We start from the raw sequence: 15739 nt of genomic DNA, 5'->3' as shown, positions 1-15739 counted from the left end.
CCCCTGCCCTACCCAGCCTTCTTGTTGAAACATTGGATCTTCAAGATGACAGGCTGTATAGGGGATTTTCCCTTCCCCAGTCCTACCACATCAGTGATAGGACAGCTCCAGCCTTGCTTTGTCAGCATATTCCTTGACTGGTGCCCACAGGTTATGCAGGTTGACAGGTGGCCTGAAGCTGTTTCCTCTTTAAATGGTGATGCCTCAACACCCAGCTTTTCCACAGATACCTGGGTGATATTTGCTGAAGCTCATCCTATGGCAACGCATGCTTCGGGCATTCCCTCAGTCTCCGTGTGACCAAGACCATGGATCACATGAGCCTGAGGTTTCTGGATCTTCCTCAGTCTAGATGGTATGGTGGTCTCCAAAAGGCAAGAAAGAGCCATGCCTGTTCCCCACCTGGATTGCTTTTTGTTTATTTTTGAAACAGAGTTTCACTGTGTAGTCTTGGCTGTCCTGGAACTCCCTATGTAGACCAGGCTGGCCTAGAACTCCTAGAGAGGAGTGTGTTCCTGCCTCTTTGGTGCTGGGATTAAAGGTGTGCACCAGCATGCCTGGCCCAGTTCAGCTTATTTTTTGATGCATCTCTCACTGTCTAGACTGACTGACTGGCCCTGGGATTGCCTTTCTGACTCCCTGGTGCTGCGATTACAAGCGTGAGCACTCACGTGCTTGGGGCTTAACCCCAAGTTCTCTGTGCTTTTCTATGCTTTGTCTTATATATGCGCAATTCAGGGTTATCCTGGGACTGCTTCCTTGCAGTGGCCAAGGGGTGTCTGAGGAGATGTTGAAGCCCAAAAGCTGCTCTTTGAAATTTTATTTATTTTTATTTTATGCGTATGGGTGTTATGCCTACATGTGTACCACATGTGTGCAGTACCCACGGAGAGCAGAAAAGTACCTCAGATTCTCTGGAGTTACAGCTGGTGTGAGCTGCCATGTAGGAGCTGGGAAGTGAACTCGGTTCCTCTGAAAGAGCAACCAGTGCTCTGAACCTCAGTGAACTGAGCCACCTCTAGTCCCTCAACAGCTGCTCTTTGTCCTCTGCTTCCTGCAGCTTCTCTCTTAACAGGATGGCTGTTGACATATAGAGAGGCAGGTCACTGTTCCCTGTGGCATCTATAGCTATTGGCAGAAGCCTTTAGTCACTCAGAGGCTTGACTTCTAGCATCAGGAAAGTGCTGTGGAAATGACTTCCAGAGAGCTGTGTGCAGCCTTCTGCAAGATGTGCCTTGATACCCATGGAAACCTGCTAGTTTTGTCCAGTTAAGACAGATTCTTGCACCAGGCGCATGTCTTTAATCCCAGCACTCGGGATGCAGAGGCAGGTGGATCTCTGTGAGTCTGAGGCCAGCCTGGTCTACAGATCAAGTTCCAGGACAGCCAGGGCTACACAGAGAAACCCTGTTTCAAAAAAAAAAACAAAACAAAAAGACGGGTTCTTGATACACGGTCTAGGCAGGCCTCAAACTCATGTTCCCCCTGCTTCAGGCTCCATGCTCTACACAACATTCTTGGGAGGCAGTGTGGGGACCAAGGGGCTCAAATGTAGGACCATGCTAAGCAAGCACTGACTGAGCTACATCTGCAGCCCTCCACACAACTGTGCTGGGAGAGGCGCCTGTGGACTCCTTTTGGAGCACACTCTGACTTCTATGGTTTGCCACAGCTCTGAACAAAATGTTTAGAACGGCAAAGCTATGCATCCCAGCACAGAGGGAATACACTTGGAAATGACCACATGCATGAACACATGTCCTTCTCTTGGGTAACCATGACCTTCCAGATTTTTATAGAGCTCTCCAGCTTGAAGGACACCGGTTTCTGATTCACCCTTTATCACCACACTGTCTTCCTCCTCTCGTCAGGTGCACTGTTCTCTTGCGAGTCCTTGCAGTACTGTAGGAAAAAAAAAACAAAAACCCTTGAGGTCCCCTCTAAACGAAAAGTGCCCCCACAGCCTTTGGTCTCAGAGACCTGATGGACCCATGGCCCCTGCCTCCTGTGTGGCCAGTGCCACCTTTAAAGGACAAGAACTCATTTTTGAAGTCTTCCACCTCCTAAATTTAGAACCATAGATTAAATCCAAATAAGTGGTTAGTTATATAACTTCACATCCCTCTTCATGGCCCCCTCCCCTTGGAATAATCAACCTTAATCAGCTAACAATGAGGCCCTGGATGTAGCCCCAATCCCCCTGAGAAGCTATTAAGCTTATGTAAGGAGTGACATTGGGCTGGTTTTTAAAGCTAGGAAGCTTTAAAACACATCATCTGTCATTCTATCTTACCCCTCTCTGTTTGTCCTGATCCATACATGCACACACACACACACACACACACACACACACACACACACACACTCGCCGCATGCTGCACACCGCACGCCGTCTCTCACATGTCCATCAAAATACCAAAGCTGCTTAGCTAGCCTGGGCTTGAGCACAGGCAAGCTGAGAGAAGGCTGTACTCATCAGAAGGTTCAAATGTATCACCTAAAAATAAAACCCCTAAATCTGTAGTGACAGCACACTCAGGGAGGAAGGGAACTCTGCCATAGACCCACTGATGGGGAGAGAATAGGGAGGGGCAAGGAGGGAGAGTTGAGAGGAAACTTTTAATTCTTGGTACTGGTCAGCAGTGAAATGGGCAGCCAGAGTAAGCTCCCTGTTGCTGGAAGCTAAGGAAGCTAAGAATCCGTGCACTGAGCAGAGATTGGGTAGTGGTGTTTATCCACGGTCTGTGCTAAGAACTGTGTTCTGTGGCTACTGATGGAGACGGTAAAAGGGTTGCACCTCAGATGTCAAATGGGGAGTCTTCCTGGAGTTCTGGACACACAGAAGGGGCTCTGAGGCTCAATGAGAAAAGGTTATCTTGATTGATTATCAATGTCTACCATGGGTGCTGAAAACAGTAGAAGGTATGTTATTTGTTAGTGCTCTGTCTTGTCATTTATTAATTCCGTTGTAAGCAGGGAAGCTGGCATTCACAATAGGTGTCCAGTTGGTGGGCGACAGAACCAAATATGGACACAGGCTGTTTGGCTTCAAAGTTGGTTGTGGCTAGTACAGCATCCACTACTCAATGATGTCAAGAATAGTCTTGAGGCTCAATATGTAACCAGGCAGCAGGGTCCCTCCTCGTCTCATGCTACTTAGCTTTGTGGTCTCTTAGTTTTGGCTTTAAAGCTGTGCAGCTTGGCCCAATGAGGAACCATGGAGTTCACTACCAGACTCTGGACAGACCTTCCAGTAATCCATCTCCCACCTCTTACTCCTGACCCTGAGAAGACAATGTGGGTGATCCTTCCTCTATCACAAAAGCAGAATCTGATGTAGCCAAACATGGCTTGCCCTCTTCCTCCCTCTCTGGGCATGAAGGTACACCAGAACCTGGCCAGAGAACCCACTCTACAGCAGACATAGCACATGGCTGTCAGCCATAGACAGTTACATGATATCTTACACGGACATCCCATTCTTGAATAGTACATCTGGGGTCAACTGTCTTCATAGTTTCACTGCTGTCATCTGTAGGCCCCTATCCGATGGCTTCTCGTGCCCTCTTGTAAGTCATCCATCCTTCCCTCTCAGGGCCTGCTCCTTTCAGCCCTATCACTCAGCCTCCCCATCTCCCATTTCTCCCAGGGGAGATCTCACTCCCTCTCTCAGCTGAGGAACACAGTTGCCAGAAGAGAGATTTCACAAAGGCCGTGGTTAAATCCAAATGCAAAAGTTCTCAAACCAAAGGTGGCTTGGGGCTATCCCACCCCTCCCTCTTTCTTTTTGTAAGCACAGGGACAGTAAGATAGCAAAGCAAGTTGGGCACATTGAGGCCACTCAGGAGCTTGGCCCCAACTCAGGACCTGGGGATCCAAGGACGAGGCTGCTTTTGTATGGTGCCAGTTGGTACCTTGTTGTGCAAGGCTGGGGGAGGGGCCAGGGCTGCTGAGGCTGGGAAAAGAGGTTGAGTTCCTCCTGACCACTGAAAGTTAACCTTGGATGGGCTTCAAAGCAGACAAAGAGGCTTCCTGACGCCACAGAAGTGCCTCCTCCTTTAAAATTAAACCCCATGGCTCACCTCTCACAGAGATAAGTCAGAAGGTAAATTTCTGGCTCCAAAAGGTGGACCCTGGACAGCCACTACTTCCGGAGTGGACTTGAGCCTTTCTTTGCAGCCCATTAACTGAAGCTGCCTGGAAAATCACAGAGGCCAGTCATTTCCAAATTCTTGGCATCAGATCCCATTGTGCAAACAAAATCTCGAAAACTCAGTTCATTGAAACAGAAAAAAAGCTCATAAGGTGTCCAGGTGGGATGAGCCTGGGATCCATCTAAGATGCTGGAAGAATGATGGAGAATTCCTGAGTTTCCCTCAAGATGGGGGTTCCTGGTTACCTTGATTCTCTGAGAGCCAACAGTCCAAGCAAGGGTTAAGAGGGGCTGGAAGTGCCTGCGACAGCCTAGGATACTGTGATTGTCACATCTATTTCTGTCACCTGTTTGCCTCCCTGAGCCCCGTGTCGCCACAGCTGACATTTAAATGAGTTTGCATTTGTGGATCCCACACCAACTGGTGCTGTGGGTGCTGTGGGGTACTGAGTAAGGAGGGCTTCAAACCAGACAGATGGAAGGGAGTGGCTTTGGGGATTTTGATGGTGTGATTCCAGACCATCAGCAGTGGCCGGAAGCATCTGAAGTGCCTTAAAGATACAAACCAAGGTGCTGCAGAATGCTGGGAGGTGGGCAGGCATGTTCCAGGCACTCTTCCTTTGTGCTGTGTGACTTCCGCCAAGTCTTACCCTCTCTGTTTTCATCATAAGGACCATTGTTTCTCCAAACACCAAGTGTGTAACACCATGGCCTTAGACTGTGTCACCTCATAGGGAATCTGTTTTCAGTCTGTCTCCCTTGGACTTTTGCTTCTGGTCACTTACCAGGCTGGGGAGTGAGGGGGCACAGGGCAGAGCCAGGTGTCCTGCTGTGACAAACCCTGAGATGTCACTGTGCTGTTCTAGCAGGACTGTAAAGTATGTTGGTTTCTAACGCATAATTATGTTTTATTTCTACAGACAAATTTCTGTGCCCTTCCCCCGGTCATCTGAACTATTAACAGACTTAAAGCAACCCTCCTCCCCCCCAAACCCCACAATTCAACATAAGTATGGCATGCATGCGGTACAGCTCTCGAATGTGTGAAGCAGGGGAGGATGGCTAGCTGATTACTGACATGGTGGACCTCCTTATCCCCAGCCTTGGAGAGAGTCCCACAGACTCTGGGACAAGCAATGCAGGATAGGCTGTGTCATGATTTGGAACTGATAGCCATTAGGTGAGTCACTCAGGCAGGGGATTGTGGGCCTGTTGGGTTACTGGGAACTGCTCTGTGGAATTGTAAAGTCTAGAAGGTGGAGGGTGGATGAGAAGCCACTTCTGAGGACTTCTGCAGAGCATCTGGCTTTACAGTGTCACAGTGGGTATGTTTTCCATTAATGCCAGCAATGCTCTTGCCAGACAGGATCCTTCCCTCCAGCACTCAACCTTGTGTGTTCGTAACCTCAAACCCCATATGACCTTGTGGTGTTCCTAAATATGGGCTAGGGCCCAGAGTGACTCCCTGATTTCAGCTTGATATCTGGGGCCTCACTGGAAAGAAGACGGGTAGCTCTTGGAGTGGAAATCTCATGTGCTTAGGATGTAGACGCTCAAGGACCCACAGACAAGGTTGCCATGGTGAAGCAGGCTTCCCAGACCTGTGACTCAAGAGGCAAAGTCCCAGGATCACCCAGGCCTGGGTCATGTGAGCTAGAGGAAAGCAGGGCAACTTGAGTGACAGCTTTGACCCTATACTCATCAAAGAGGCTCAGAGCTTCCCCCCCAAAAAATCTGGAATGCCTTTTCTCAAAAAAAAAAAAAAAAAAAAAAAAAAAAAAAGAGTGAAGGCTGCCGGGTAGGAAAGGAATGCAGACCGGGCGTATTGTACCTCCTTGCCTATTTTTGCTGTAGTCTCTGTAAACAGGGGCAAGAATGAACTGGCCCTTTGAGGGAATCATATCACATGTGTGAGGGCCTGGCTCTTAGCACTAACACTGTAAATGTCAGCAATTTAAAAAGTTTTCCCTTCCTTCCTTCTTTCCTTTCTTCTTCCTTCCTCCCTCCCTTCCTTCCTTCTTTCTTTCTTTCTTTCTTTCTTTCTTTCTTTCTTTCTTTCCTTCTCTTTTTCTTTCTTTCTTTTTTTCTTCCTTTCTAATTAAGACACTAAGTCACAAAGTGTCTTTTGGCTAAGTGTGCCTACCAGATGTCACAAGCACCTTTGGTCCCAGCCACAGAGGTCATCTGGGTGGCAGATGAGGGTTCAGATCTCAGACCCAGGACTGAGATATGCAGTAGAGATGGCTAGCATGGATTGAGTGCCTGCTGTGTACTGATCCTAGGCCATGCTTCCACAGGCAACTCCGTTTAGTCTCAGGAGTTAGATGTTCATGTGAGAAGCCTCACCTGTCACTGAGGAAACACAGGCAGGGGATGATAAATGTCCCATGTGACCTAGTCAGGATTCACAGCTGTAAGTGATGGAGCTGAGCTTGTCTAGCGTAAGATGAAAGGGAATGTTCTAGATCTTCAGGAATCTCCCGGAACCTTCTGGAAGGTTCAAGATCCAAACTCAGCTAGAAGCTGGGCATTCTCTAGACGTGAGCTGGGAGGGCTAACAGAGACTGGGTCTTCGCCATTGCTGGACTGTGATGCTTCTGTCACAACGGTATATATTGTCCTCCCATCCCAGCACTTCTGCATCTGTCATGACATACTTAATGCTTCATGAGTCAGGGTCCAGCAAGAAGGGAAAAGGTAAGCAAAATAGGCAGCCAACAGGGTTTCTATAATCTCTGAACACCAGTCTTTCTTTCCAGAGAGAATGTATCAGTCAGCTCTGTTACAGTCATACCATGTAACAAGCCACCCCAAAGCTTAGTGGTTTGAGATACTTTATTGTTCAGGACCTGTGGTTAGACTAGCATTTAGGCTAGGCTAGGAACTGTGGAAGCCTGTTTCTTGGGTCTCCAGTGTTCCTGACACAGGGCTGGTAGAGTTCTTATGATGGTAAAGGCAGAAGCAAACCAGTGAAAGCAATCACTGGATCTAAGAAGGCAAGAGCTTATAGATACTTGTTGATTGAATACTGGTCTTTGTCCTATGACTCAAGGTCTGGCATAATCATCCCTCTGGGTCTCTAGAGACCTTGACTCCTCTCATCTTTTCACTCCCTCCAGCATGGCTTTGTAGTCTCTGGCTTTGCTATTCTCTGCAACATTCATTCTGGAAGCATCCATGAGATTCTCCCTCATCATTCTCCCCAAGAGAAGCCTTCTTGTTCTGGGCTGAGGTGTGTCCCTGACCCTCATTGCTGAAGTCTTGACTGCTGATATCTCAGTGAGAACCATTTTTACCGACAGCATCTCCTGTAGCTCAGGCTGGCCGTGAACTTGCTACTTAACTGATGATTACCCTGAATGGCTCAGAGTACTCCTTCTTCCACTCCCAATGCTGGGATCACAGGTAGTCATTGCTCCTAGCGCTTGCAGTCAGGGTCTTATAGCTGTGACAAATTGCTTGCTTGATTGCTTGCTTGCTTGATTGATTGATTTAATGTATGTGAGTACACTGTAGCTGTCTTCAGACACACCAGAAGAAGGCATCAGATCCCATTACAGATGGTTGTGAGCCACCATGTGGTTGCTGGGAATTGAACTCAGGACCTCTGAAAGAGCAGTCAATGCTCTTAACCACTGACCCATCTCTCCAGCCCCTTATTTCTGTTTTTGTTGTTGTTTTGAGACAGGGCTTTCTTGTTTCTTTCTTTTTTCTTTTCTTCTCCTTTTCTTCCTCTTCATCCTCCTCTTCTCCTTTTTCTTCTTCATTGATTGGGTTTTTTTCTTTTTGGTGTTTTGTTTTGTTTCAGACAAGGTTTCACTGTGTAGCCCCAGCTGTCCTGGAACCCACTCTGTGGTTAGCCTCAAACTCACAGAGATCTGTCTGCCTCTGCCTACCAAGTGCTGGGACTAAAGGTGTGTGTCACCATAGTCTGGCAGTTGTGACAAATCTAAAAAGGCTGAGCATGACCTAGGATGACCAGGGAAGACACTTCACGGTTTCAGGAAACACTGTACCTTTTGCCAAAGGCAGAGATCTTAGAAGAGGGTAAGTTGGAAAATCAAGAATGTCTGTCTGTTTTCTTTACCATCTTTCTTTAAGGGCCAGAACTACAACTAGCTCACAATAGCTACTCAATAAATATTCCCTTTTAAAAAAAGGTTCTACATATCTATCACCTAGCCAACCTCACTCATGTCGAACAGCTAAAAGGCAAATCAATTCCCAACTAAACACCTGGCAGTTGTGATGTCTGACCCTGACTCAGCATAAAGAACTAGGCAGTCCACGTGAGTCCTTAGGGACCCAGCTGATCTCTCCTGCAGTGTCATCTCTTGGAGCTATACCTGGGAACAGGAATGGGGTGAAGAACTGGAGAAGGATTTCTACAGTCTATGGTTACTTTTCTAAGCAACAGGAGTGAGTGACGTGGGACAGATGGCACTTACAGGGAAAAGAGAGAGAGAGACTCAAGGTAGAGGAGCCAGAGAAACAGGACAGGAGAGGGGCACTGATTGGCAGCTATGGGGGAAGGAAACTTGAGTTTTCAGTCTTTAAGCATGTTAAAACAAACAGCAGACCGAGTCACAGGAGAAGGGGCATGTGCACTAGTTACCAGGAAATACAGACAGGAGCCAAACCCAGTCTGAAGAGCAGAGAAGGAGCCACTTCCCAGGGGCTGCAGGCACCTGTGCAAGGAGAGAAAGGGAGGCTAGGAGCTAAGCCTGCAGATCAGTGACTGAACAGATAGTCCCTGATCTGGAAGCTTGGCGCTTGATTTTAAGGCTCTTCCTTTATGATCTTCTGATGGGAGTCTTATCTTTCTGGGTAGTAAAATTGCCTTGAAAACTGAGGGTGGCTGAGCTCCTGTGTAGTCCTTACTGTCTCCAGGCAGTAGCTGAAGTGGATATCCTCCTCTGTGCTGGGTCCTGGCTCTAGGCAGGTTCAGGAACTGTACCCCTTCTCTCTTGTTGAGATGTCACCTAGTGATGCAAAAGCCTAGGCTACCACCTGCCACACCAGGATCTCTCCAGGGCTTCAGCTACATATCAAGTCCTCCAGCCCGTGTCTGTCTGTTTCTGACTGTACCATGTCCTGTCTCCGCCCATCCTTGGCTTCGCTCAGACAGGCCCTGCTTGTGACATAGAAGCAGATACCCAGGCAGGAAGTGGTTGGTGGGCTTGTCCTCGGGGTCAGAACACTGGGGCAGCAGACATGGCAGGCAGCACTGGACAATAATAGTCTTTGTCAGAGATCTCATGACAATGTGAAGCTCTCTGGTGAGTATCTGAAGATCTTGGAATTGCGACAAACTCTTGGAGGCCAAGAGGAAGTCTAGCCAGGGGAGAGTCCAGTGGGAGCTGAGGGGCCATGGTGAGAAATGGTGTGAGACTTTCTAAGGATGGGGTAAATAAAAATCTGGCCCTTGGATAGCACTCACTGTGCTCTTCATTCATTCATTCATTCATTCATTCTAAAAAGAAAGTCTCAAATAGCTTAGGCTGGCCTCTACTTACCTATGTAACTGAGATTTACCTTGATTCCCCTGCCTATACTCCCATGTGCTGGGATTACAAACATGCATCACCATGCCAGTGCATGTGATGCTGGACATCAAACTCAGGGCTTTCCATAGTCTAGAGAAGTTTTCTGCCAGTGTAGAGTCCCAGCCTTCATCCTGTGCATTCCTATGAATTGATATTGTTCTTTTGTTGGTGGGGACACTGAGCCAACTCTGAGAGACTCTCATGGCTGCAAGTGAGATACAAGGCATGAACCCCACTTTCAGCCCCATGGTAAAGCCATCAGTGGTAAGGACTGAGCCAAGAGGGAGTCCTTGCATTGCCATAGCCCAGACCTTCATTATTTGGGCTCCTGTGGATGGCTACAACCAGGAGAAACACGGATGGGACAGTAGCCAAATACCTTAAGCAGCAAGCCCTTCTAGAAATCAAAGCCAATACCACATGGAGAAACTATTGTTCACTCCTAAAATTGGCCAGGACTAAATAAATCTGATAAAGCTGTGTGTTGGTGAGAGATGTTGCAGACATTAAAGTGGCAAGGTGGGAGGCACAAATGCTGACTTCTGACCCATAGCCCTGTTTCTAGGGGCTTCTCCCAGCATGAGAAGGGTGGACACTCAGGGCTGTCAGACGGCAGAGGTCAGAGAGGCACCAGTTTGGGTAGTGAGGCCCCTGACAGGGAACCGGCCATGTGCGTGATGTCTGTACAATGTCCAGGAAGCTGTCCACCTGCTGATAGGATGTATTACTGGAAAAAGCAAGGGACTGATGGATGAAATTGATGTCATCAAAAGGAAGCACTCTCCCCCACAGAATCCCTGTTATTAGCAGACAGAAAGCTGTCACGGAGAAAGGTTTATGTTTGGTTCAGAGCCAAGGGATTGTAGCTAGGGTGCACTCAAATGTGGCAATGCTGGTGGAAAGAATCAAGCCGTTTCCTTACAGGCTAGTGCAGAGTTTTGTGCAGACACATCATTAAAGAAGAGAGACGGGGGGGGGGGAGGGGAAGCACAGGAAAACATGTCCAGGTTCCTTAGTTGGAGGGAAATGTATACCAACCAGTGCTATGAAGTCAGAGCTAGTACTCACTTATCAGCCCAGCACTTGGGAAGCTGAGGCAGGAGGATTAGGAATTTGAGGCCACCCTAAGCTATATATCAAAATTCTCTTTCAAAATAACAAAACAGCCAGACATGGTGGGATTTGTCTGGAATACTTGTAATGTCCTAAACTTGGGAGGTAGTGGTAGGAGGATCAGAGGTTCAAGAGCAGCCCCAACTACATAGAAGTTGGGGACCAGCATGGGTTATGTTTGAATCTGTCTCAAAACACCAAAACCAACAAACATGGCAGTCCTACTGAAATGCTGACTTAAGTCGTTGCTTTGGCAGTGGCTTTGGCCTCAGCTGTCCCTAGAGCCCACACATTGAATGCTTTGTCTGTGGCCCCCAGCACTACAAGGGGATGAGGAGCCTTCAGAAAGAGCTTAGGTTATTGGGGGATGGTATGTACTTGAAGGGAAAATAGGGACCCCAGGCTCTTGTCCCGAGTCTCTCCCTTGTCCCTTCCTGGCTGTACCAGAGTAAGTGGCTTTCTCCACTGCCCACCCCCACAGTCCCCAGAGTAATGGGGCTAGCCATCCATGTCCCAAACTTTGAAAGCTGAGAAATGTAAGCAACCTTTAAACAGAAGTTTGAGCGGGTTGTTCCAGGTGCCTTGTCACAGTGTTAGAGTATCTGACAGTAAAAGCCAAGAGGAACCCAGAGCAACTGGAATGGTCCTTCGGGAAACAGACTGAACACATGCTTATCGAATTATTAAACGTTTGCTTACCACATGACCTGGCTGTTAGACTTTTGGATATTTGGCCCCGCAAAATGAAAGCAGACCTGTGGGAACACCCAGCAATAGCTACTTGCTTTATTTGTAAAGGTCCCAAACTGGAAACAGTCCCAAAGTCCTTCAGCAGGTGAAAGATTAAATACACTCCGGCTACCTCCATAATATAGAGTATTACCCAGCAATAAAAAAGAGGAAACCGTTGATTTAAAACAATAGCTTGAATTGACTTCAAGAGTATTACACTGAGAAAAACATTCTAATCTTAAAAGGTTAGACATATGACATCACTCTCTTTATACAACATTGTCAATGTGTGTAATTATAGCCATGTAGGACTATACACGAATGATTATATACAAAGAACATAAATGAAGAGATCGGGGGCTGCTAGGGGCTTGGGCCAGGGAGAGGAGGACTCTAAAGATTTGTTTTATTTTAAATTAGAGGGGTGGGGGTGGGGAGTTATGTACATGTGTGCATGTAGTGCTGACAGAGACCAGAAGAGGGTATTGGATCTCCTGAAGCAGGAGTTACAGATATGAGCCTCCATGTGAATTCTGGGAACTGACCCTGGGCCTTCTGCTAGAGCAGCAAGCACTCTGAACTGCTAAGCCATCTCTCCAGCTCTGAAGGTGAGATCTTAAAGTGTTAACATAAAGGACTTTCTCTGCAGTGACTGAAATGCTCTCTATCCCAATCCACAAACCCTCCCTGTGTGAGAAAAAAATGTTATAAAGGACCGCAGAAGAAAACACAAGCCATTGAAACAACCCCACATGTGAAAATTGGCGGAGTCCAAATAAGGTCTGCCTTTCAGTCAGTCACGCTGCACCCGTCAGTTTCTCGGCTCTGACAGTGTGCCATGGTTACGTAAGATGTTGTTCCTGGGAGAAGTGGGGTGAAAGGTGCCTGGGAGGGCTTGGGACTATTTTTGCAACTTCTTGTGGGTCTTAAACTATTTCAAAATTTTTTAAAAAGTAGCAATACTTTGGAGTTGTTTTGTTCAGGATTTTTTTTCTTGTTAAAAAAAATAATAATAGCAAAATGAGAATGTGTGTAGAGCAAGTGCCATTGGTGCAAAAATCATCCTGTTGGTGCCAGACATTTCTGGAAAGATCAAGAAAGAACTAGAGAAACAGGGGTCTTTGGAGAAGCAATGAAATCCAGGGCATAGAAGTGAGAGAAGATTAAATTTTATAGTGTGGACATCTATCACTTAAAAAACAAACCAAAACAACAAACATCGCCGCCCCCCCACCAAAAAAAAAAAAAAACCCTCCTTATGTTGCCCAGGGCTACAAGAGCAGAGGATGGCCTTGATTGAATTCATGATTCTCTTGCCTCTACCTCCTGAGTAATGAGGAATCTGGCATGTGACAGCACACCTAAACTTGTTTGTGTATATGTTCTTTTATTTCTATACTTTAAACACTGGGCTTTGTACATGCTAAGCAAGTGCTCTCCCACTATGCTGCATGCTTAGCCTCACAATCACTTTTTTCTTTGAGACAGAGTCTCATTGTGTAGCCCTGGCTGGCCTTGAACTCACAGAGCTCCACCTGTCTGTCTCTAGAGTGCTAGGATCAAAGGTTTGCACTACCGCGCCTGAGCCCCCCAGTCACCTTTTTGAAGTCCTAATTTTTGAAAAGCTGAGGGAGTGAGGGGGCTGAGGAGCCATGGCTGTGGCTCAGACAGCACTCCTTTGCTCCTGTTAGACTACCTAAGGGCTGCAGGAAGCCAAGCATGTCTCAGGGACAAACTTCCATCTTCCTCAATACAGTGATACAACACAAGGGAGGAAACTGAGGCACAGACAGAAGTGTCCACTTGCTTCCCAGGGCTCTGGACCAGAGCTGCTCAAGAAGACCCAAAGCCCTGGGGTAGGGGTCGGGGGAAGGTTCCAGGCTGGAGGAGTCTGTAGAAGAGAATGGGGCTGCGTTGGCCAGAAGTGATAACCGGGAGCCTTGGGATGGCCCAGGCATTGAGCTTCCTTTGTGGAGTTTACCAGAAAGAAAAGGCAATGAAAGAAAGAGGGGATGCAGGAAGCGTGCAAGGGGCCGGACAGAACTGGGACCAGGGTTGCTCATGAGCAGAATAGCACTCTAAGTAGGTGGCTCATCTTCTTACCACCGACTCAAGTCCATTGTCTGGCGCAAAGCATGCAGGCACAGAAACGGCAAAGCTTACAAGATATAGAAAAACTTTATTGCCTAGGGCTGCCACGCCTGTGACACAGGAAAGCAAATGGCCCGCCTGCCTCCCTGCAGATGAGCTTGAGGCATTTGTGGAATAATGAAGCAGGTAATTGCATCTGGTAAGGTGACAACTCAACTCATAAACTGTTCCAACAGCCACATTCAGAAAGTGGTGGTATGAGCAAGGGCCAAAGTGAAGTTTGGGACTCGATGACATCAAAAGGTCACCTCTCAGGTCCCTGCACAGAGAGAAGTTGGTGACTTAGTGCTTCAGGTCCCTGAAGAGTAAGCTCTACAGCAGAGGGAGACTAGTAAACAGACCCCTTAACTGCACTACCTTTAAACTCGTTCCTTGGCTGAAAGCAGGCAACTAGGAGCCAGTTGAGCTGTGTGCTTTATTCAACGTCCCCCATGCTCAGAGTCTCAGGACTCTGCTTCCTTCTCATAAATGGGGAACAAGTCGGTGCCTGCCTCTCCAGGCCTGCTGCCAGGCTCCATTCAGCTTAGACAGCAACACCCATCAACATTAGTATTAAAACCTGGGAGGAGGCCAGGTGAAAGGGTCACTGGCAGACTCACATGTGGAATATTACACAGCAACCAACAGGAGCCAATCACAGCTGCAGGCTTGGCAAAGGTGAAGCTCTTTGAGTACAGAACAAAGGAAGCTGGGGGTTGGGGGTGGAGATGTGTAGTTTGTATTGTTTAGGAGGACTGCATCTGGGGTGTGAAAAGTTAAGGTCAGGTGACCTCTGGGGAGAGGGGCTGAGGCTGGGGGGGGGGGGAGACAATGCTCACACAGGCGTGCTCACTTATGACAACTGAACTGGAAAGAAAATGGCTACCTGAGGCTGGGCCTCAGTTTCTCCACTTTGTGAGTGCAAGCAGCAGTCCTGCCCTGTGAGAGTATCTTGAAAGTCAGAGGGTGGCAGGTGATCTCATGAGTGTGGCAGTCACCCCAGGGATGGATAGAGGCATCTGGAGCCTCTCACACTTGGTGTGGGAGTTGCTTTGTTTGTCTGGGAAGCCTGTGTTTGCAGTGGATCCTGCTGACGCCCCTGTTCCCCAGGCCAGTTGGGCCAGGGAGCCTGCAGGGCCTCTTGAGGTCCTATGAGCTGCACCATCCTATTCTTCCCAATGGCTTCCCACATGGTACCTGTCTAGCAGTTTTTCTGGCTACCTCCTGGGATCACATTCACTATTAGGAAAGCCTATGATACACAGACAACCATGTCCATGAAGTGAACGAGGAATCCTGAAACCTGTGTCTCACAGTGACTAGTCCATGGTGCCAGATACCAGGCACCCTGAGACCTGGATGTCCAGGTCACCAGGCTCATGGCCACCAGGAGGAACTGTGCAAAAGGACAAGGGGCCAAAGTCATTCCTGGGATGTGGTAGGCTAGAAGACTCCCCAGATGAGCTCACATTTATTTGCTCTCACACAGAGTAACATAGTGGGAATGGGAGTCCTTCCAAAGTCTGCCATGCTGACCAACAGGCATGGAGACTCCAGCTTAGCCTGGCCTTCCCATGACTCACACCTGGGAGAGGCTTCCTTCCTCAGCTTCATCCTTCCCTTGATGAAAACTGTTCTTTTAAATTACTGAATGTTTCAAGCATGCGAAAAGTACAAAAATTAATATAAGAATGCCTGTGAGTTCTACACACAGTTCGAATTCTGTCATGGTCCTTCTCCTCCTCCTGGCACATGATAGAGAGTGTTGACCCCAAGGTGGCCAGCCCTGGGGACCTGAGTCCCTCTCCTGCAGCTTACCCTTCTGAATTTGTTTGCATATCCATAACACCTTCGATTTGTTTGCTCTCAGGATTTTCTGAATGGGACTCTGTGGCATGAGCCTGAGCCTGTTTTTGAGTCCCCCCCAACTTGATCTGCGTGTGGCTTGAATCCACTCACTTGTAGCCTAAAAATAAACAACAGTGCATACAGCCTTCTCCCGTTGACGGATGGCTAGGCTGCCCCCAATTGCTTGTCCTCAAAACCAGCTGTCCTGGGCATATTC

At 47.9% G+C, this 15739-nt stretch overlaps 1 long non-coding RNA gene across 2 annotated transcripts in view; it reads right to left on the bottom strand.

The window, feature by feature from the left end:
• Positions 1 to 805: 805 nt before the first annotated feature.
• The window catches only part of LOC117714703 (uncharacterized), a 60685-nt gene continuing 45751 nt past the window's right edge, over positions 806 to 15739 (bottom strand). For both annotated transcript variants that reach the window (XR_013112526.1, XR_004607583.2), the window contains exon 4: positions 806 to 1902. This is a non-coding gene — a long non-coding RNA (uncharacterized LOC117714703). The remainder of the gene's footprint in view (positions 1903 to 15739) is intronic.

The sequence above is a fragment of the Arvicanthis niloticus genome, chromosome 9 (genome assembly GCF_011762505.2).
Source record: "Arvicanthis niloticus isolate mArvNil1 chromosome 9, mArvNil1.pat.X, whole genome shotgun sequence".
Lineage (NCBI taxonomy): Eukaryota > Metazoa > Chordata > Mammalia > Rodentia > Muridae > Arvicanthis > Arvicanthis niloticus.
The sequence above is the reverse complement of the archived record's forward strand: the minus strand, read 5'-3'. Positions and strand labels throughout refer to the sequence as shown.